General features: G+C 40.6%; 2 long non-coding RNA genes across 2 annotated transcripts in view; both read right to left on the bottom strand.

Annotated features, from left to right (window-relative positions):
* LOC136838222 (uncharacterized) overlaps nucleotides 1–22,106 on the bottom strand; it is a 237,656-nt gene that overhangs the window by 161,543 nt on the left and 54,007 nt on the right. The gene's annotated exons all lie outside the window — the stretch shown is intronic.
* Nucleotides 3,805–20,755, bottom strand: LOC136838223 (uncharacterized). The gene is made up of 2 exons (XR_010852911.1): nucleotides 19,539–20,755; nucleotides 3,805–5,031 (listed from the first exon to the last, which is right to left on the bottom strand). It is a non-coding gene; the product is annotated as an uncharacterized lncRNA (long non-coding RNA).

The raw sequence follows: 22,106 nt of genomic DNA, 5'->3' as shown, positions 1-22,106 counted from the left end.
ACATCACATACAGTAATTGTAATATATAATGTATATAACATTAATAGTGAATAGTATTTATATTAAGTACAATATATTGTATAAATATACTTTTATATTGTATATGTTAAGAGACTACAATCAATAAAACATATTACAAAAATATTTTTTTCAACGAACAAATCAGTACAATCAAAATCATTATATATAAAACAATTTACACTTCAATTTATTTTATATTTTATAGCAAGCCTATGTGGTATTCATATACAGAGGTCAACATATTAAGCCTATGTGGTATTCATATATATATATAGAAGGTCTACATAACAAGCCTATGTGGTATTCATATATATAGGAGGTCTACATAGTAAGCCTATGTAGTATTCAACAACCATCTGCTTACTGGACGCTTTTAAGACATCGTCCGTTTGTAACGTCCATCAAATGATAAAAAGCTTGATGGATATCCAGAGGATGGAGTCTGACACAAGGGCCTTGAGTAGTTATCAGAATCTCCTTATAACTAAACTCTCTTTCTCTCTCAAAGTTCACTAACAAAAAGCAAGCTGCCTCCTGAAATGATGACCGGAAGAGACAGCGACTTTCTATTTAACTCATTCACGGTGAGGACCATCTTTGGCAGCGTTTCGTGACCCTAATCTCACGTACGACTGATACGACGTCTCTCAAAGTACGCCATGAACTAAAGTTCTTTGGTAACATTCACGAGAGAGCCAAAATAAGTAAAAAAAAGAGGTTTAATCTAATCAAAGTGATACAGTGCTTTAGTCATTTACAAAGCAAGTCTTGGCTCCACACTTCTGACTGGTTGGCTTATTGATGGCACAGTCGTCTACTGCGTCAGATCTACTAAAACTTTGTCATTCTTTGTAGAATATTAAAACCAAGAACATATAGAAAATAATCAAATAAAACTGCACCTGATTTTCATAGATGTTAATGGAAAAGTGATCTTTTTACTTCCACTAAGACCTTGACATTTTGTGTGGAAATATTCAAACTTAACTTCATATACAAATTGCATACGCATAATGCCTAATAACAAAGGAAGAAAAAATTTAGCACCAGCCAATGACAATGCTAATTCTTAAATTAGAAATCCTACAAAAGGATGCAAGAACAAGAAAAGTGAAGTAGGCACCAGAAAATTTCTTCACCTGCCACTGTACATTGTTCAATGAGTACAATGTCACATCAAATTTGCTATGGTCAAAATATTCTGGTTCTGCCTTGACTTTTAAGAAAGGATCTGCAAACAGAGAGCCCGCCCTCATCTGTGTTTTCAGTAAGATCCTCCTCCAAATTCTCCTTCTCTTCTTTGATTAAGAGCAATGATAACGATTTTTCATCTCACCCTTTCACAGGAGGTTGTATGTACAATACTCTATCCTAGTTAGGATCTGATCAAATATTCCTCTGTTTGGAATACTTAGAAATAAAATATATAAAAAAAGAGTAAACAAACACTCTCAATGGCACCATATATAATACAGAATCAGGAAAAACGTCGATGCAAATATTAATTGGATCCTATAAATATAAATAAGGATTTTACTTTTTATAGTCCCTTAGGTTGCTGTTGCTTCTTTTTTTTATAGATTTTGCAGATTTCACAATAATTATTTCAATACCCAGTGAAACTTAGTTTGGGATGCAAACTATTTTGGCATTCAGAACCAGTGACTGTGATTTTGAGATTACACGTGGTGTAAAAGAACAATGTCTGTCCTCCGTGACTTCTCACGCATGTTATGAATCTACAAGAGAAAAACTGCTTGAACATCGTGTGGAAGAATGACTTCTTTCTTCTGAGTTAACTCATTCATTCTAAGATGGACCTAATGAAAAATAAAACTCTTGTGACCCAAGTGCATATAGTGTATATGACTTCTTTCTAGTATGAGTTTTCACACACCTTTTGAGACACCTTAATTCACAGTATCTCCTTTAGCACTCAAGAAACGTGAATGGCTTCTCTCCAATATGGGTTCACATAAGGTTTTTGAGAGCAGAGGAATACTATAGCCGATTCACTTAAGGTAGATTCTTGAGCCTATGAGACGTTTGTTTGGCGGTTTCTGATTGGCTGGTACTGGGAGGTATGCAGTTCGCTCACCGTTTCATTTTAATGTCTGTAGCTCAGAAAACTTGAAATATTTACATATTTCTTCATTTATCTCGTTTTACATAAGATAGGAAAGTTTGGTCATACCATAGGATTAGGTATTAATTGTACAGCTAAACCGTGATTTCCTGAAATCAGTAGATAAAACACAAAGGAACTACAACAAATAAAGTGAAGCATTTCATTCTTTATACCTGTTTTTACATATGGAAGTCGGATTTTGCATCGTGCGATGCGATCAAGATAAAAATAAAACTTGTGTTTTCATACAATAGAATTCACCCTGAATCGCTGGTGCTCAGATTTCGAATCGTGTGATATGTGAAGAGGAAATGAAGAATATGTCTTATTATGTTGCATCCGTACTTGACTCAGTTTGAGTAGTGCCGAGAGACGGTGATCTGCAAACAGCGAGAGCTTTGAGGCGCCGTTGACAGTTGCCAATTAGTGATATGAGAAGTTTGCAGTTTCGACAGTATTTACCGTATTATTATGTCATTAAATTTTCTGTAAATAAATGCATAGAATTCCCATTATGACTGTGAACACTCTCACTCCAATATCATATATGTCCGTGTGTCTGAACATATCTGAGTAAGTGTAATTCCCGTAAATGTTCCCACACCCCTGCATCACTATATAAACGCATGTGGATAATGAGACAGATCAGGGCTTTTATAGCTTTATATATTTAAACAAAAGAATGGGAAATTCATACTGATGTATTATGTCATAAAACAAATAAAATCATACAGTAGGCTTACATTGTGATTGTCATTGGGCTATCTATATGAACAAAAGAAGAAAATCTTACATATTTATTAAGTCATTACCGTTATTTAAAAAAAATTTAATGGAAAATCATACATATAGTCATGTCATTACCTATTGAAACAAAAAGAATGAAAAATTATACAGATGCATCCATTTGATTTTTCATTTTTCCTTATCAGATATGTCCATAGTCCATTCATAGGACATATATGATATTAGATGAAAGTGTTCGACAGTCATATTGAAATTCTATGCATTTATTTACGAAAAATGTATAATGACATAATAATCGGTAAATATTGTTGAAACTGCCAAACTTCTCATATGCAGCTAATTGGCAACTGTCAACGGCACCTGGGCGGCTCTTGCTGAAGACCAGCGGCGTCCAAGGTGTCTGCCGGACTGCAGACCACCGTCTCGGCACTATTCAAACTGAGTCAAATGCGGTTGCAACATATCTGACATATTCTTCATTTTCTCTTCATATCTGCATCTGAAATCCTGAAAGCACCAGCGTATTCAGGGTGGTGTGTATGAAAACACAAGTTTTATTTTATCTTGATCATACGAATGATGCAAAAATCCGATGATATGTAAAAACAGGTATAAAGAATGAAATGCTTCTCTCTTCACTTTTACTCGTTGTAGTTCCTTTGTGTTTTATCTTACTGATTTCAGGAAATCACGGTTTAGTTGTACAATTAATACCGAATCCTATGGTATGACCAAAACTTTCCTATCTTGTGTAAAACGTGAGATAAATGAAGAAATATAAAAAATATTCCGTTCTGAGCTTCTGAACATTAAAATGAAAGCGGTGGCGGGCTGCATACCTCCAGTACCAGCCAATCAGAAGCACGCCAAACAAGCGTCTCATAGGCTCAGAATCTACCTTAAGTGAATCGGCTATAAAACCTTTTGGCATTCAATACATTAAATTGCCCCCTAAATATTATGAATTTTCGTGAGTAACCTCAAAATCACTTGAAATTGTCCAACATTTTTGACAGGACTGGAGAATGTCCTCTCTCTACAATGATTTCCAGTGTGTACTTTGAGAATTTCAGAATTAGAAAAACTACCTGGACAAAGATCAAGTATGCAGTTTCTCTCCAGTATGAGTTCTCATGTGTCTTTTGAGATGATTATGATGAGAAAAATTTCTTTGACATATAGAGCAAGTATAAGGTTTCTCTCCTGTATGAGTTCTCATGTGTGATTTGAGATTACTTTTACAAGTAAAACTTTTATGGCATAGAGAACAAGTGAATGGTTTCTCTCCCGTATGAGTTCTCATGTGTGTTTTGAGATCAATTTGATGGAAAATCTTCTTTATTATAGAGCAACTATAAGGCTTCTCTCCTGTATGAGTTCTCACGTGTGTTTTGAGAGTACTTTGACGAGAAATCTTCTATGGTTTATAGAACAATATAATGGTTTCTCTCCTGTATGAGTTCTCATGTGTGTTTTGAGAGTACTTTGACGAGAAAATCTTCTTTGACATATAGAGCAAGTATATGATTTCTCTCCCGTATGAGTTCTCATGTGCGTTTTGAGAATACTTTGCTGAGAAAACCTTCTTTGACATAAAGAGCAAGTATATGATTTCTCTCCCGTATGAGTTCTCATGTGTGCTTTGTGACTACTTTGTTGAGAAAAACTTCTTTGACATACAGAGCAAGTATAAGGTTTCTCTCCTGTATGAGTTCTCATGTGGGATTTCAGGTGGCACATTTGTGAAAATGTCCTTAGGCATTCAGCACAAGTTATTCGCTTCCCTGCTGTGTTGCTTCTCTTTGAAAATTCTTTTGTTCTAACCAAATGTCTATTTTCCTCTGCAATACAGATCTTCTTTGCACTTTCATCATCACAGCTTGGAGAGCTGTCCTCATACTTAATAGATTGGGATGAACAACTCACATCAAATTCACTATAGTCAAATTCTGGATTCCTGCCTTGACTTCTAAGAAGGGATCTGCAAATAAAGAGTCTTCATCTGTGTTTTCAGGAAGATCACTCCTTCAATTCTGCATCTCTTCTTTGATTAATGACATTTCCACAGGATGTTTCATTTACAATACTCAAACCCTAGTTGGGATCTCTTGAAATTTTCCTCTGTTTGGAATACTCTGAAATAAAATAAAAAAATCTTGGAAAAACTTGTTCTGAATAGCACCATTCATAACAAAAACAGAGTTTGAAATTCAAAATAATTTCATGTTTTATTTCAACTCTAAAATAAGCATCCTCTGGAAAAACAAATATCACAATGCAATGATCATCTGGACACAATTTGTTTCAAAAGAAATAAAACGGTATCCTTGGATTTTGTTTGGAATCAATTTTATTCAGGCCAAAGTTGGTTGACATTCAACCAGCAGCTTCTGCCTTTACCACAAATATCACAATTTTTTAAAGTAAATTGTATTTTTCCTAACTATACAAACCTAAGGTACTTTACATTAGGAATTACTTTCAGGAGTAGGCTGGAAACGACCGTTAAACTCTTGAGCAAGGTGGTTAGGCAGTAACTACCGCCAGGTAGGCGGGAATACCCGCCTGCCCGGATGTAAACATTCCAGTTTGCCTTTCGGTCCAGGTTCAGATTGAGGGGTGGCATGAGGTGGGCACAGTATGTAATGTAAAGGACCTTAGGTTTGTATAGTTAGGAAAAATACAATTTGCAAATGTGATTTGTTCGACACGATATACAAACCGTCGGTCCTTTACATTAGGAAGACTCACTGGTTGGAGGGAGGAATCTAAGTGAGTCTCCTGAACTGACTGGAGTTCTGCACACCTGGGTTACTCCTCCTGGTCGAAAGAGCGAGGAAGAGTACCGTGCCTCTGACATATTGATCGGGTGTAAGAACTGCAAGATCAAAGTATCCAGATATACTGAACCCTTTCGCATGAGTGAGGAAAAGTAACCCTACGAAATAGGCTGGAAGGATCTAGAGTCGGGAGGCAGTAAGGAAAAGCCGAGATAGGGTTCCCTTATTGCCAGTCTCTCCTTCCTCCTTGCTAGAGGAAGGAGCAGAATTGCTTCTATGATTCTATAAGAAAAATAGAATGGGTGCTCGATGTGTAGTCTTACACGCATCAGTGCCAGTTCAGCAGCTATTGGTTCAAGTCCTATTCTCATCCCTAAGGAGGAGAAGTTGGGAGGTGGAGAGGAGGAGGGTGGCGAAGGAGGAGGAAGAGAGGCCAGTCACTCTTGGAATCCTTCTCACTTCAGAACCCAAAACCTTAGGCGAGATGCTACTCGTCCTCTTGAAGGAGCCGGGTAAGACAACACAACTTGTTGAGCAGCCACCACAGAGCCAAGGAAAAAGGGTTCCAGGGGCCTGTGGGCCAAGACCAGGAAAGAAGACAAGAGTGTGGTCTGAACCCGTCTTGCTTCCAGACCGACAGTAACTTCGGAGAAATGCGAGGATGGACCAAACCGCCGACCGTGAGCTCTCGGTGGAAGGTACCCAGACATCATTGTCATCAACTGCCGAGTACACTCCTTTGTTGCTTCATTTAGTCAGGAGGAAGATGTGTCCTTAGACATGCTGCTTCCTTAGGGCTTTGAGTACTAAGCGGCACTGACGACATCCAGGTTAGAATGTCCAGGCCTTTCCAGTTATTATTATTATTAAAGTAGTTTAACCAGACCACTGAGCTGACTTTCAGCTCTCATAGAGCGGCCCGAAAGGATTTGATTAAAATACTAGGTCCAGGCCTGAAGTCAAGCGCTAAGACCCAATAGATCATTCAATACAATGATGAATGAATTAAAATGAAATTAAAACTGTACATACATAAAATCCTCTCATACAATAAATACATTTACTCGGACTTCCGTACATACATACTAAAACGGTATATTAAAATTCTGAATATAAATTAAACAAAATTTTAAAAATTTTTCTCTTTTTTGTAAAATTCAAATGTTACAAGGGTTTTCATGTTTTTATTATATACTTATTTTTATATTTTGTTAATTAAATTACAGTTCTTCAAGAACATCAAAATTGGAACGATTGAAAATGTGAAAGATTCTGACAAAATTTCTTTCACTGATCTATTTCCCAAAAATGACATTCGATTTGTCGGTCATACTTTGGACATTCATAACACATGTCTGACGTTATTGTACTCTGCATTCTGAGCATAGGGCGGGCCGTATGGGCTGCTCATTGGTGCCCATGTGTCAGGCAGTATGGCCTATTCTGGCGATGTTAAAAATTACTTTCCAATGCGTGTCTCTCTCTCTGATATGATGAACTCCATTTTAACATTAGGTTTTATTTCTTTCAGTTTATTACTTTCAGGTTCTTCATCCCACATATATTGCCATTTATTTATGATACCCATTTTTATGTGAGTTGCATAATCAGTAACAGGGATATTTGCATTTGATCTTGTCATGTGAGTTGCTGCTTTAGCTGCTTTGTCTGCAACTTCATTTCCTTTGATCCCTACATGGGCAGGGATCAACATATTTCTCTACATTTTCCATTGTGCCTATAATTTATGGAGATATAATTTAATTTGTTGTACTATATTATTATTTGATTTGTAACTTTGAATAGCTTCTATAACACTTCTTGAATCACTGAAAATCACAAAATTATTGAATGATGATTCTTTAATTATTTTTATAGCTGATGCAATTCCATACAATTCTGCTGTAAATACAGAAGCATTATTAGGAAGAAGGGCGATAAGTTTTGTGTTGGGACACTGCAACATATCCTACTCAAGTGTTCTGATTTGAATCCATGTATATATTGCCTAATGTGGACCTTTTGGTTGTATGTACTCTATTGTATGCTGTCTATGGTGTTCTGTTGTATATGATTACTTTTTGATAAATACTTGGGAATTATTATTGCAAATTCTCATTTTATTCATTGTCCAGGGAGGAGGTGATTTTACTATTACAGGCACTTGTATATTTATATTCAGCGACTCAAACAATCTTTTAGCTCTAATTGGGAAAGGTGGTGGATGGTTGTTTATAAATACATCTCTTAATTCAAATAATTTTTTGGTTGGAGAATCACTAGTTTGAATTCTTAAAGCACTTTTCATTGTTACCTAGCTCTCTGTGGAGAGACAAAGGCAGTTCACCACATTCCACTTGCGATGATTTTGGTGATGATCCTAAAGGCTCCTGAGCATATTCTAAGGCCTTCATTATTGGACAAGTCTAACATTTTCAGCACTCGTCAGATGGTGAGCCATATGCTTCGGCTTCCATATTCAGCGATGGACTGAACTGTTGCCTTATACCTTTAGTAAGGGTATGTCTATCAGCTCCCAAGTAGTGTTAGATAGTTTTCTAGTTAGATTTATTGCTCTTTTACTTTTAGATTTTACATATGTAATGTGGGCTCTCCAGTTCAAGTGGGTATCAAATACTAATCCCAAAAATTTTGCTGTTTGGCCAATTGGTATACTATGGTTTCTGATTTTTAAATCTATTTCACCTTTTTTCCACTTTTTATTTTTATAAAACAGGATTGCTTGAGTTTTATCTATGGAAAATTTAAAGCCTACAGATGAGGCCCATTCATCTATTTTTACTATGCTTTTATTAATGATTCGTTCTGCATGTATTATTCGGGATGCTGAATAATATATGGCAAAATCATCCATGTACAGGTTACTTTTAATGCCAATAGGTAGATTTTTACTGATATCATTAATTGCTAAAGTAAACTGTGTGCCACTAAGGACGTTTCCCTGTGGAACACCATTTTCAAGTGGAAATGTTCTAGACAGATTATCATCAATTCTCACCTGAAAATTGCGGTTTGTCAAAAATTTTTGTATAAACCTAGGTAAATGTCCACGGATGTTGTTGTTTTGTAAAGTTTTTCATATAGCATACCTCCATGTAGTATCATATGCCTTTCAATGTCAAAAAGACAGCTACAGTAATTTGTTTTCGTTCAAAGAACCTCTAAATATATAGTCCTCTAAGTTACAGAGAGGAATCCAATGTGGATCTGTTACCTGTGACCCAAACTGAGTGGAGTTAAAATTTTATTTTCTCAGATATTGCCATGTTAGTCGAGCATTTGCCATTTCTCTATTAATTTTGCATAAGCAGCATTATGAAAATTGGTCTGTAGTGTTTATGTATTGCTGGGATCCTTTCAGGTTTGAGGATAAAGGGATTAGTGACTGCGTAATTCGTCTGGAAATAGAATTTGACCATAAATGATTGTAAACTCTAATAAGTATGACTTTGCCAAAGGTGCTAAGTGGCAGATGTCTCAAAACAAATATGTCACCTCCAGGAGCAGATTTATTACTGTTAGAGAGCATACTCATCTCTGACATACTAAATTTTCCTATTATAATATATACAGCCTATTGTTTCAAATTGGTTATTAATTCTATTTTTTTTTTTTTTTTTTTTTGTGGAAGTGTTCATCCTAAATTCTTATCACTACTTTGTTTATAAATTTTCTCCCATTATATTACTTATTTCTTTTTTGGATCAAGTGTTCTTTTCCCATCTTTTAATATGGCATGTCTAGGTGATTTGACGCCAAATTTTCATTATTTTCATGAATTTTTCCATATTTTTTTGTATGGGTATTATTAGAGATCTGATACATATTTCCTCCATGAAATGATTCTTCGCCAGATTACTTCTTTTTTAAATTTTGCAGATATTTTGTTGTACACAGGTTTTAATGTATCAATTTCACCAGTAATAACAGTCATTTTTGTAAACTTCTTTCTAATATCGGTAATTTTTTATTCATTTTGTGAACTTTCTATTCAAATTATCTGTCGTCCGTTAAAAAAAATCTGTCGTCTCTATTGAGTGTTTTATATTTTTGAATTCTGTTAACTCATTAGACCACCAGGAACTTTGTGTTTGTTGGATGGGGTTTTTGACTTTGGTATTGCTTTATCAGCAGCATTTTTAACGAAATCAACAAGAAATTTATTAGTTTCATTATGGTCTTTTAAATATTCAAGTTGTGGGATATTTCTAGTGTGCATTTCTCTATCGCTCCCAATCTGCTTTATAAATGTTATAGTGAGGGACAGTTGATCAATCTGTCAGCTATGCTTGTGTACATAGAAGAAAGTTAAGTCACTGGAAAATGTTCCTATTAACTTGAATATGTGCTAATTTCGTTATCATTTATACAGCACATGTCGTTGGAATCCATGAACTCTTCTATTTTACTACCTATTCTATTTGAGTTTGTACAATGACAGTCCCATATTGGGTTGTGAGCATTAAAATCACCTACTATTAATGTAGGTTCCTTGGTATTGTTAAGTAAATCTTTAAGTTTATCAATGTCGTAACTTTTATTAGGTTGGTTATGTAGGTTATAAATTATGTAATTATCGTTTTTTATTCGTATTTTAATACTTTATATTTGCAAGTCAGTAAAATTTACAGGTACTCTGTCATAACATACTTTGTTATGTACATATATAGCAGTACCTAAATTTCCTTCTTCTCTAGATGTAGATACTAAGGTATATTTACCTATTGTTGACACTGTTTTGTTGAGATGTTGTAAACATAATATCATAGGTTCATAATCTTTCAGTAATCGTTGTATTTCTCCTAGGTGTAATCTGGTCTGTAGACCATTTACGTTCCATTGTATGATATAGCTATTGAAAATATTTTATTATAACAGTTGAGTTTTACTCTCTTTTTTTTTGCGTTATCAATTTGGATTTTTTCTAATAATTTACTCACGACATTCATTTGTTTTTCCTTATAATATAGTAAGTGCTCGACGCACATGCAACCTTTTTCATAGGTATTCAATTCTGTGGTTTCTTTTTTTCTATATTTCATAAAGTTTCTTATAATGTTTGTTAAGCCATCTTTTGTTATGTTTTTGTTATTGTTGCACAATGTAATGAAACAATCATTACATCCACAAGAGTTGTCATGTATATTTCTTTCTTTATTTGTTCTTATTGTACCAATTATTGGTGATGGAGTAATCTCTTCTCCTTTGACATATTCACTATTGTCTATGTACGATTGTCTTCCACTTCTTCGGTATTTTGGATATCAGTATCCATTGGTTTTACTGTTATTTGAGGAGATAATGGAATATTCTTAACTTGTTTTTGTTTGTGTTCTTTCTTCGTATCTTTTATCTTTGACTTAACTGATGTTTCTCTAACAATTGTTGGTTTCTTTGTTTTGGGTGGTGTTCTTTCCAATGGCCTTTTTTTATCTTTAATTTCCAGTCTATCAGGTCCCTCCTCTGTTACTTCAGTAGTAGCGCCCTCCTGTGTTCCTATTTGCATCAATATTTCAAATGAATTTGATAAAATGTTATCCATATCATTTCTACCAGTTTCTTTATTCTTTTACCATTTTAATTTTTTTCCCTTGGGCATTAATTTCTTCTTGTGATTTACTTTTCTGTGCTTCGTTATTTCTATTTTTATGCATTTTTGTTTCCTTACTGGTTCCTGTTATTAAAGAATATGTTTCTTAGATGGATCTTGCATTCCTCTCACTTTTAATTCCAATTTAGCCTCTTTGATAGACATCCCTGTTCGTTCTTGTAACATTTTCAATTCTGTATTGTATATGTAGTACACACACTCCTTGGACCTAGCATGATGATCCTGTCCACAGTTTACACATTTTGGCTCACTACATTTCCATTGTGTGGCATGTTCGTCAGATCCACAATAAGCACATATAGGTTCATTACGACAGTTTTTCTTTGTGTGTCCATATTTACTACAATTTTGACATTGTAGTGGCTTGGGAACATAAGGTCTCAGTTCTCTATTTTGGCCCAAAATTTTTATTTTTTGAGGTAAATCTTGACCCTCAAATTTTATTTTTGCAATTCTTAATACTTTATTATTTTGTTTACTTGGTATTATATATACCTCACAGTTTTGGATTTTGGTATATCTCATTTTAAGAGAGTCCAACAGTATATTTTTGTCAATCGGTTTGTCATTATTTTCAGGAAGTACAATAGTACCCTGTTTGCTGTTCATAGTGTCATGCTTCTTTACTTTTACATTAACATTGTCAACACTTTTTATTGATAGATAGTCTTCAGACCGGTTTTTTGTTGTGGCTTCTATAAGCCACGTCTTCATTTTTATTTGTCTAAACGACATTTCTGTCGTTGAGTGTCTTTAGGGCTGAGATTTGCTGTTCTGTTTCCATGGTTAGAAACCTTGACCAACTTCCACTCCCAAAGAGGGAGTTGAAGTGAGTCAAGGTTGGGACAAGACGATATTTACTTTTTTTGATTAGTTGTGTACTGGAGCATAAGGTTCTAGTGTGATTACATTTGGATTCTTTATTGTTTTTTCCAAAGAAAGGCTGTTACAGGAGGTTCCAGTGGTCATCATCTGTGCCAAGTCACTACCATCAAAGGGCCCAGGGGTACTCGAATCTTTATTTTCACTTAGCATAAAGATTTGAGGGAGGAGAGAGAGAGAGAAAATAAAAAACCTGAAAACCTTAAAAAGATATCATCAGCTTTTCATGGAGTTTTAATCTTCCACCAATGGCACAAGTGAGAACTGACTCCCAAATGTCCGCTCCCTACCCTACCCAAAAGGGGATGGCACAACATGATTAGAGTGGCCCAAGTGTAAGCCAAACCCGCTTGCTAGGACTGAGAGTATTACAAAAATACAATCATCCCCACCCTAATCATGTTATGGGCAAACCGGATAGAATGCCAAGAGTCCTATCCATAGAACCAGACACCCCTGGAATCCGTGGTCCAGCCCTAACAAATAGTTCCGCCTTTGAGCTACCAATCTGGTAACCCTCGGGTCTGAACATTATTGGGCAGTTGATGGTCCTACCACAGTTCTCACTATTTAGCTTCGGATATAAACCCATTCCCAGCTATGATATCTTTTCCTGTTTATCAGGTCCAGTAAATTTTACTAAAAGTGGAATATTCCACAAATTTAATCCAAAACAATATGTGATGGTATATGAGACTCTTGGACTCAAACCCAGAAACAAATTCCTGGGGTTCAAGAGCCCCCTCACCACGTCAAGGTGGTCTCATGTCGAGGGGGCGAGCCTTTCGGAAAGTACCACAGCTCCCTAACAGGACAAAGTAACAAATGATCTGGATCATCCACACACAAGAAGGACTCGAACCCCACAGTAGATGCCAATGGATTCGGAGTCCACCTACGAGGTATGATCCCCATCCCTGTTCTTCCATCCTCTACGCCAAGGCCAGGGTAAGATGAGAGATGGTCCTAAGAGGGCATATCTCTATCCAACGACTCTCGTAAGGTGCGTGCAGAGCACAGACAGGAACCCTAAACGAGTCACATGCCACCCAGGGAACAGTTCCCTGGGACAGCACGACTGAAGAAGCTTCTCATCCATAGCTAACTCTCAACTGAGGAGACGAAGGCTACTTCAGATAGAAGATTAGGTTGCAAGGGCCTATGTTCTTCACAAATGAAAGGGAGAGAAGCAACCCTCGGCGGAGAAGAGGAGGAAGTCCAGACTTGACAAGCGACTCTGACCCGAGAAGTTCCGACAACGACACCACCAGCGAAGACGGATCCAGTCCCTGGGACAGTGTTGCAGAGGACTTCAAGGGATATCCAGCTATATCCGTTGCCGCTCGGCGAGAAAGCCTGTGCTTGCAAGGAAAGCTGGAAAGTCTCCCAGTCCTGAACACACAGGGATGTACTGCCTTAAGAACTGCTTCTTGAGTAGCTGCTACAGGAGGTTGGGTCAAGCGGAATTCAGGAGGTTGGGTCAAGCGGAATTCTTCTTGATGCCTCAGCAATCAGGTCGGATGAAGGCGAAGTCTTCAAGTATTTGTCTGTAACTCAGGGCGAGCAATGTTTGTGAACCCCTAGTGAAACGGACAAATACGGAGGAAAAAACATTGACAGCATGCCTCACCAGAGCGGCCCCTGGTCTGGTATGGAGGAGCGAGAAAAAACTACCGAACTTGTGTGCGGGGAGGCAACAGAAGGACGGTAGGGATTTCTCAGTCGAGCAGTCTCTGCATGAATCTTCATGAAGAAAAGAGTGAGCAGCATGTTCCGTCCCGATCACTCAAACCCTGAGGCCAGGCTTGCCTACCAATACATCCCCACCTGGTTAATTGAGCTGTCGAGTGTGTAACAGAACAACACTCGAGTGCCTGCAAATGTCGAGATGAAACAGGAGGAAAAAACGATTGCCTCTTGTTTGTTGACAAATGCCACTACTGTGGTTTTGTTGTTCAATGAAACCAGTGAGTGCAGCAAAACCCATCCTAAATTCTCGGACGGCCAAAAGGCTGCCCTGAGCCCAGGACGGTGATGAGAAGGTACTAATCGTCTCGGTCACACAACTTCAAGACAAGGTCTTACCAGTGTGTGCCTATTCCTCAATCTGTGAATCCGTAAGTAGACACAAGATGTGAGGGGAATATGCAAGCATATTCGAAGGTTCCTTCAATCAAGCATTAGCCTAACTCTTTCCTCATACATCGAAGAGGAAAGAAGGACGGAGGAATGGAAGCAGACTTCCATTCTCCACCATGGGGAAGCTTCTGCAAGATGACAGGGTACCAAGCCAATTAGCTCTAGCCAGGCTGGCATTTCCCAAATCGGGAGCACGGGAGAGGAGGCGGGATGGAAGTTCGATGGAAAGAATTGCCAAGACCTAAGGGAAATAGATACTTCTGAAGGAATCCATTCCCAGGTCTTGGCAATGTCGCTGCCAGTTCCAGAGACTCGATATGTATCATTTCGTCCAGGCATCAGCAGCTGCAATCTTCTTCTGAAGCCTAGGACTTCTTAGCTAAGGAGTTGAGGGGGCTGGCTTGAACTCAAGGTCGAGTTGAGATGACTAAGACCCAAGTTCTTGGCCATTGTCCAAAGGACAAGTCGATGCCCTAGTACAAACCTTGATTACCAGGTATCTGGCAAATCTCTGAAAGAGAAAGGCAGAACCAAGTAAAGGTTTGTTCCCCAAGGGTCGAGCCAACTCGGGACTTACGAAACCGGAGATCCGAATTGGGACAAAGTCCTTCTTCTTAGCACCAAATTGCCCAAAAACTGCAGTCAGCAAGACCCTCCGAGGCAAGAAGAATTCATATTCTGTCGAGGCAGGGGTGGAAGTTTGGTGTCTCGACCTGAATTAACTCCTTTGAAGAAAAGAATCCATCAGGTCGAACGTTTCTCGGAAAGACAGGACTCGGTCCCGGTCCCTTGGGAACTGCAAGGGTTGCAAGTGATGAAGGTTATTCATTGGGGGAGCCGCGGTCCTGTCCTGGGGATCCTTGCGCCAATTCATCGGCGCGAAGTTCTCCAAAACACGGGGGCGATCGCAATTTGAAGAGGAAAACCCTCGTTGTTTCCGAAGCGTGAAACTCCTGTAACTCTCCCATGAAACCCTCCTCGGCTACCTGGTTATACTACGAGAGAATCGGGGGACCAACACCCAAAGCATGCCAGGCAGCCGAACTCCGAAGATAATTTCGTCGGAGCACTCTCTGTCCATCTCGCGCCTCTCGGAACAACCGAGAGGAGAGGGGAACAGGTGATGAGAAAGAGTATCCCTACCTGTCCTGCCAGTAAGATAAGCAGGAGAGGCGGACCGTGAGCAATAATCAACCGAAGGAGATTGCTGCCACATGGGGGAAGAAGAGCACTTGTGCCATGGCAAAGCGCTTTCCTGGGAAGAGCAAAAAGTTCACTCGATCATAGCCGAGAACCCGAATCGGAAAAAACCAAGTAGGGCCGAGCCGATCACGGGAACGCGATCCAGCTGGTTGGTATGCGGCGGACTGGGAGGCAGGCGGGGCGATCCGAACCGAGCCAAGCCAGTCTGGCAAGCCGAGTCGAGCCGAGCCACTCTCGTAAGCGCGACCGGGAGTCGAGCCAAGCCAAGCCAATCGCAGGAACACAATCGTAACTGGGCAGGCCAGACTCATCTGCTGTGAACAATTGCTAGTTTCCCAAACTCTAAACTCCTTCAAGGCCGAGGCCCCTCGAGAGAAGGTTCAAATGGGAATTCTGTGTCTGCTATCTTGCATGCTCGAACCCTAAAGTTCAAGACACAAGAATGAAGCCCGGCTGAGCAACGAAGCAACTGGAAGCAGCTGGCTCGCACACCAGACACCTGGGTGGTGACCAGACACCTGGGGCACCCAGACACCTGGTGTCTCGGCACCCAGACACCTGGGTGTCTCGGCACTTTCTCTCGTCCTGTGCCTCTCGTCAGGAGAGTGCTCGTGATTCATAGAATTCGAGCTACCCACAAGACTCCCAAAAATCGGGAGTGGCTGCTTTGTTTCCTAAGAGATCGAAAGAGCCAAGCACAGAACCAGTCTTGGACGCAGACTTCCAAGACTGACAACGAGGGCGTAGCCTCTCGAGGCCACGCTCTCACGGCCCCTAAACGCAAGATCCCACAGGAGAATGCGAATCGGTTCCTGCCCGAGGGAGGGAAGAGCCAACAAGAGAAACTTGTCTCCCGGAAGAGAGTCAGTCCCTTAGAAGTCCCACAGGTCTCCCGAAGGAAATCTCTTCCCTGCTTCTTCTGATGTTCGACCCGACAGGATCGAGACACCAGGATGGGAACCCGACCAAGCACTGGCAAGCACTCGGGAAGCGCTTGCGGTGCTGGCAGGAAGAGCCGAGACACTGGGTGCCTCGGCCCTTTCTCTCACACTGCTCCTGAACTGGGCCGAGGAAAATCTCTCCAGACCAGATCGGGATACTCGATATTCCACAGAATCTCGAGCACTCCGAGCGGCTCACGAACGAGTGCCCGAAGCAGCCCCCGTCTTAGAGGCGGAAGCTCTAGGACTGGGAACGGGATCGCAAACCGAAACACAAAACCCAGGGCTATGCGAATCGGTTTCCTAACCCGAAGGTCGGGAAGAGCCAACAAGAGACCCACTGCCTCCTCGGAAGGAGGCAGTCCCTAGACGTCCAAGGGCATCAAAGGGAAGAAGCAGCATTCCTCTCCTTCGGCCGACGGAGGTCTGTCCAATTCTTGGGACCCCCTTGGACCTCAGGAGAGGAAGGGAAGACCCAACAGAAGACGAAATCGAAGATAAGATGAAGAAGACAGCAGCTACTTCCACAGGGCAGCTTCCTTCACCTCCACTCCTGACATCTTCTACAGGATGGTGGACACGAAACATTGTAACCTCCAGGGCAGTCTGGCAGGAACTCAACGGACGCGGCCCAGCACACCACCACCAGGAGAAGCAGCAGGCATGATCAGGACAGCCGATGCAGGAGCTACGGCAGCGGTTCGGAAGGCAGGAGCTACTGCAACGGCCAGGAACATCACCTCAACAGGGAGACTTCCTTCATCTTCACGCCGACATCTTCTACAGGATGGCGGACATCGTAACCCCTTGGGCATCTGGCAGGAACACAGCGGAAGCAGCCCCGGGCACGGCCGCCAGGAGAAGCGGCAGGCATGATCAGGACAGCCGATGCAGGAGCTACGGCAGAGGTTCGGAGGGCAGGAGCTATTGCAACGGCCAGGAACGTCACTTCCACAAGGCGACTTCCTTCCCCTTCACGCCAACATCTTCTACAGGATGGCAGACATCGTAACCTCCAGGGCAGCTAGCAGAAACACAACGGAAGCGGCCCCGGGCACGACCACTAGGAGAAGTAGCAGGCACAATCAGGACAGCCGATGCAGGAGCTACGTTAGCGGTTTGGAAGGCAGGAGCTACTGCAACGGACAGAAATGTCACTTGAAAGTCACCAGCAGCGAGACCAGGAAGAGCAGCCCAGAGACTGTCGTCGAGTTGACAAGAGGGAACAATAGGAGCAGATGGACCACACATATGCAGAAGACATTGCAACAGCATACATTAAAACCAGCAATGACAGCGATCGATCCACATCGGCGGGAACAGAGTCAGAACGATCCCGACGTGGAAATACAGTATGTCATCTAACCAGGCATTGTGGTCGATCCTGAAGCAACACTGAATGAATGTCGGGACTGCTTCATGCGAGATATCCTTTGATATATCCAGCCAACTACTGCTGTGTCTGCGATGCTCACTGTCAACCTGAAAGAAAAGCAAAGATGATTAGTAGAGGGAGACTCCTCTCGCTACAAGGGGAACTGCCCTACGCAGCGGGAGGAGGTACTCTAGACGAGGTCGCCCAATCGCTCCCCACCCCTGGTCTTCGCCCGACGAGCGAGCGAAGAGGGCGAAGGAGAGAGATCTACTAAAGGGGAGTAGGAAGAGGCTACAGGAAGAGAAAAAAAAGGATGGAGGGGAGGGCACCGTGGAAGCAGAACTTATCGACGACGCCCGCAACCTCCCACCCGGCCCGTGATTCTCCAAGCGCAGGCGGTGAGCAACACTCAGCATAAGTAGGAAGGAATTAGTGATGCCCTTATACACGGAGGGCGGAAGCCCAAGAAGGGAACGAACTCTTACGTCCCGATGAATGTAGGGGAGTGAAGATATTACGTCCCAAACTATATCTCCGAATGTACAGGGGTGCTTCAGTATTTACGTAAAGGGCTGCTGGAAGATGAGCCTTACCACTCGGTTACACTACTCCAATTACGCCCTTGGCCATCAAACCCAAGACACAGGCAGGGAACGATGGCTTATGCAAGGTTATCACAAATCGTGGGTTTGTATTAATAAATATCAAACACACGTATATATAAACAAAAATACATAAAGATCCCACCGGGATAATAAGAGCTTAACGACAGTCAGGCAGAGAGAACGAAAAAACATGTCAGCAACCCATGACGGCCGAAAGCAAACTGGGATGTTTACATCCGGGCAGGCATGTATTCCCACCTACCTGGCGTTAGTTACCTAACCACCTTGCTCAACAGTTTAACGGCCGTTTCCAGCCTACGCCTGAAAGTGATTCCTAATGTAATGGACCGACGGTTTGTATATCGTGTCGGAACAATCCTGACTTACTGTAATTTTGACAATCAAATGAACAGCATCTTTCCTTCATGAGTTGGGAGTACTATAAATCTATCTATGGAAGAATGACCTTTTGCTTATACAAATTGCATGTGAATTTTGAGTTGGTTCTAATGAAAAGGCTACTTGGCACTAGTATGAGTTTTCATGTGCCTTTTAAGAACATGGTATAGATTAAAACTCCTTTGACTAGGTGAATGGCTGCTTCTCTCCTGTATGGGTTCTCATTTGTACTTTGAGAGGAGAGGAATGATGAAACCCTTCTTGGCATTCAGTGCAAGTGAAAGGCCAGTCTCTCCAATATGAATTTTCATGTGTAATTTCAGGGTATTCAAACGTGTATAACTTTTGGACAATCAGAACAAGTGAATGGCTACTTTCCAGTATGATGTCTGATGTGTATTTTGAGACTTTCAGAATGAGACAAACTACTTTGACATAAAGAGCAAGTAAATGGTTTATTTCCTGTAAGAGTTCTCAAATTCACTGGGGTAAAAAAATTCTGGTTCTGCTTGTACTCCCACATAAGGTTCATAACCTTGGGAACAAATTATTTTCTTTTTTCAATTCTGATGCCAAGAGAAACCAAGCCTAAGCAATTAGAATGTTCCTAACCACAAGATCTCAACTTTAAACCATACATGAACGACAATACTCATAAACGTACAAATGATCTTTTAAATACTTACGGAAAAATAAAATGGGCAGCGGTCCTAACACGTTCCCAACAAAACCAAAAGACACACTTCCTTCTTGACGATAAAGTACTTCAACTTAACTTTCTGAGGACCTCTAACCAAGTCTGCATTTGGTGCATCACAAATTATCTGCAAGATAGAGAAACTGATCATTATAAATATACAGAAAGTGTATCAGGCTTACATTAGTATACAGGCAGTAATGTTTTTCTCAGTAACAATCATACAATGTACTACAGACTAAAGCCTTGCTCAGGCTGTTGAAGTAAAATAATTGATGTTTCATATAAATATAACTACAGGTCTCCTTTAAACCTGTTTAACTGTCCTTCTATTTCAGACCATCTTTAAGGACAAATGAACAGTCTAACAGCACTATGGTCAACGTGAAGTCTGTTGTATGGGCAGCGAAGTGTGGTGCTGGCCCAAAGAGAAACAACTGTCAAGGACATTTGGTCAAAAAAATGAAAGAAGGCATTTTAATACCAAGGTTTCTGAAGGGATACCATTTTCCTTTTCCTTTCCATTCAAACTTCCGCTGAAAACCCTTATTACGGACAGAGTCAACAGACATTAATAAACCCCATAGGGTGCCAAAAGGGAAATCAACCTGCAGAGAGAAAGAGAGAGAAGTTACAGGAAAACGTGACAAATACATAAATACCAGGGAACAGAAACTAAACCAATTACACCCGAAATTCAGGAGACATCAGCAATGAAGAGGCGTCTCGATTTTCCCAAAGGCCAAACATAGGCACTGAGTGACTGACCAAAGGATACATAAAATCTGGGGACCCAAGTAACACCGAACATCAGAAACATGGACTGTCTCCTCCTCAAGGGCGTCTCCTCCTCAAGGGCAAAAGTACCTTAGAGCCTCCTGCTCTACTAAGGTCTCAAAACTACCTAGCAGATACAATGAGCCTAGGTGCACAACTCTCCTACAACCTATAGCCTAGCCTAGGCTATATAAGCTAGGCCTAGCCTAGCCAAAGGTTATATCTGGGCTCCTGAGAGCCTAGCCTGCAGAAAATGGGCTATACTATAGGGCCGAGCCACTAGCAACTAATGTCTTTAGGGTCAGTCAGTTAGGTCATAGCCTATAATATGCCTGATCAGCCTATAATGGAATTAGGGCAATTTAGGCTACCCCTGGACCCATGAGCCTATCTAGTTCCCCTAAAACACCTAAATTAGGTTAGGCTACCCTACATCGATCCCTGATTAGCCTAGGCATCAACAGGCAAGAAATTACAGAATTAGGGCAATTTCAGTTATATAAGCCTATCGCCCCTTGGCCAGGCTATCTATATAAAGTTATCCTAGCCAAAGCTCACAGTGGCAGGCAATCATATCTGAAAAACCCATTTCTGTGACGCAAAACCGACCTTTTGAGAGGTCAAGGGATACCAGGATCCTCTCCTCCCAGAAAAAATGGTGACGTTTTACTCAAATAAGGCCGACAAATGCCACAGGAGGAATGAGAAGAACAACTAATGTCTTTAACGGGTCACCTCAGTTAGGTCTCTCAGCCTGGGACGTCTCCCATCAGTGGCCTAGCTAAATCTAGCCTGAGTTCAGCCTATAAATGAATTAGGGCACCCCAATTTAATTTAATATTCATGAAATGTTTCTTTGTGAGTTTTTATAGTTACCAATAAGTAGAAAATCTACATTTGCTGACCCCTGGACCCATGATATCTATCTAGTTATTAAACCCCTAAAACAGCTAAATTGGGGTTAAATGAAAAGTAACAGAATTGTTCTACATCGATCCCCTGATTTTGGATTGGCTCACATCATACATCAACAGGTCAAGAACACGTATGACAGAATTAGGGCAATTTCAGTTATATAAGAGGTCCTTTTTATGTTCTGGGTTTATCGCATTCTCCTCTTCAAATTATCCTTGGACCCATGATATCGTTTTATCTAGTTCCCATTTAAAACACCTAAATTGGGGTTCAAATAACCCCTGTACATCGATCCCCTAGATTGTAGAAGGGAGGCTTATTCAGAGGTTGGATCGAACATCACGAGGTCGAGACAACGAGCGCCGTCACTTCACATCGTCTGAAAAACCCCAACTTATTTCCGTCCCGTGACGCAAAACCGACGTCTTTTGTTTCAAAGAGGTCAATGGGATAGGTTGTTTTATAGATGGTCAAAAATGCGTCACTGAGACTGGTTTATTTGGCATTTTCTAAATGGACATTTTCGTCGTTGCGACGAAAACGAGGCGGTTTTCAACAAAAATAAGACGTTTTACTTTATCTCAAATAAGGGAGAAGAAATGTCAACGTTCTCTCAATTGAGGATCAGAAGAAACTGCTAAGAGAACTAAACAAACAGTGAAGTTGATTGCTTATAGTAGTCTTCTGAACCAAGAGGTTGAGATCTTCCCAAAAATCAATTGCAACGGCTCGTCCTTTTGGTCCTCTCTCCTCCTCTTTATTCTTGCCACCTTTTATTCCTCACTTTCTTTCTTTGTGTCAGAATCAGTTTCATGGCAATCTTTGTCTCTTCCACTAAAGATTCCATAATTCATCATTTATTATA

This window comes from Macrobrachium rosenbergii, unplaced genomic scaffold (genome assembly GCF_040412425.1).
Source record: "Macrobrachium rosenbergii isolate ZJJX-2024 unplaced genomic scaffold, ASM4041242v1 282, whole genome shotgun sequence".
NCBI lineage: Eukaryota > Metazoa > Arthropoda > Malacostraca > Decapoda > Palaemonidae > Macrobrachium > Macrobrachium rosenbergii.
Note: the sequence above shows the minus strand (reverse complement) of the source record. Positions and strands in the feature narration are given on the sequence as shown.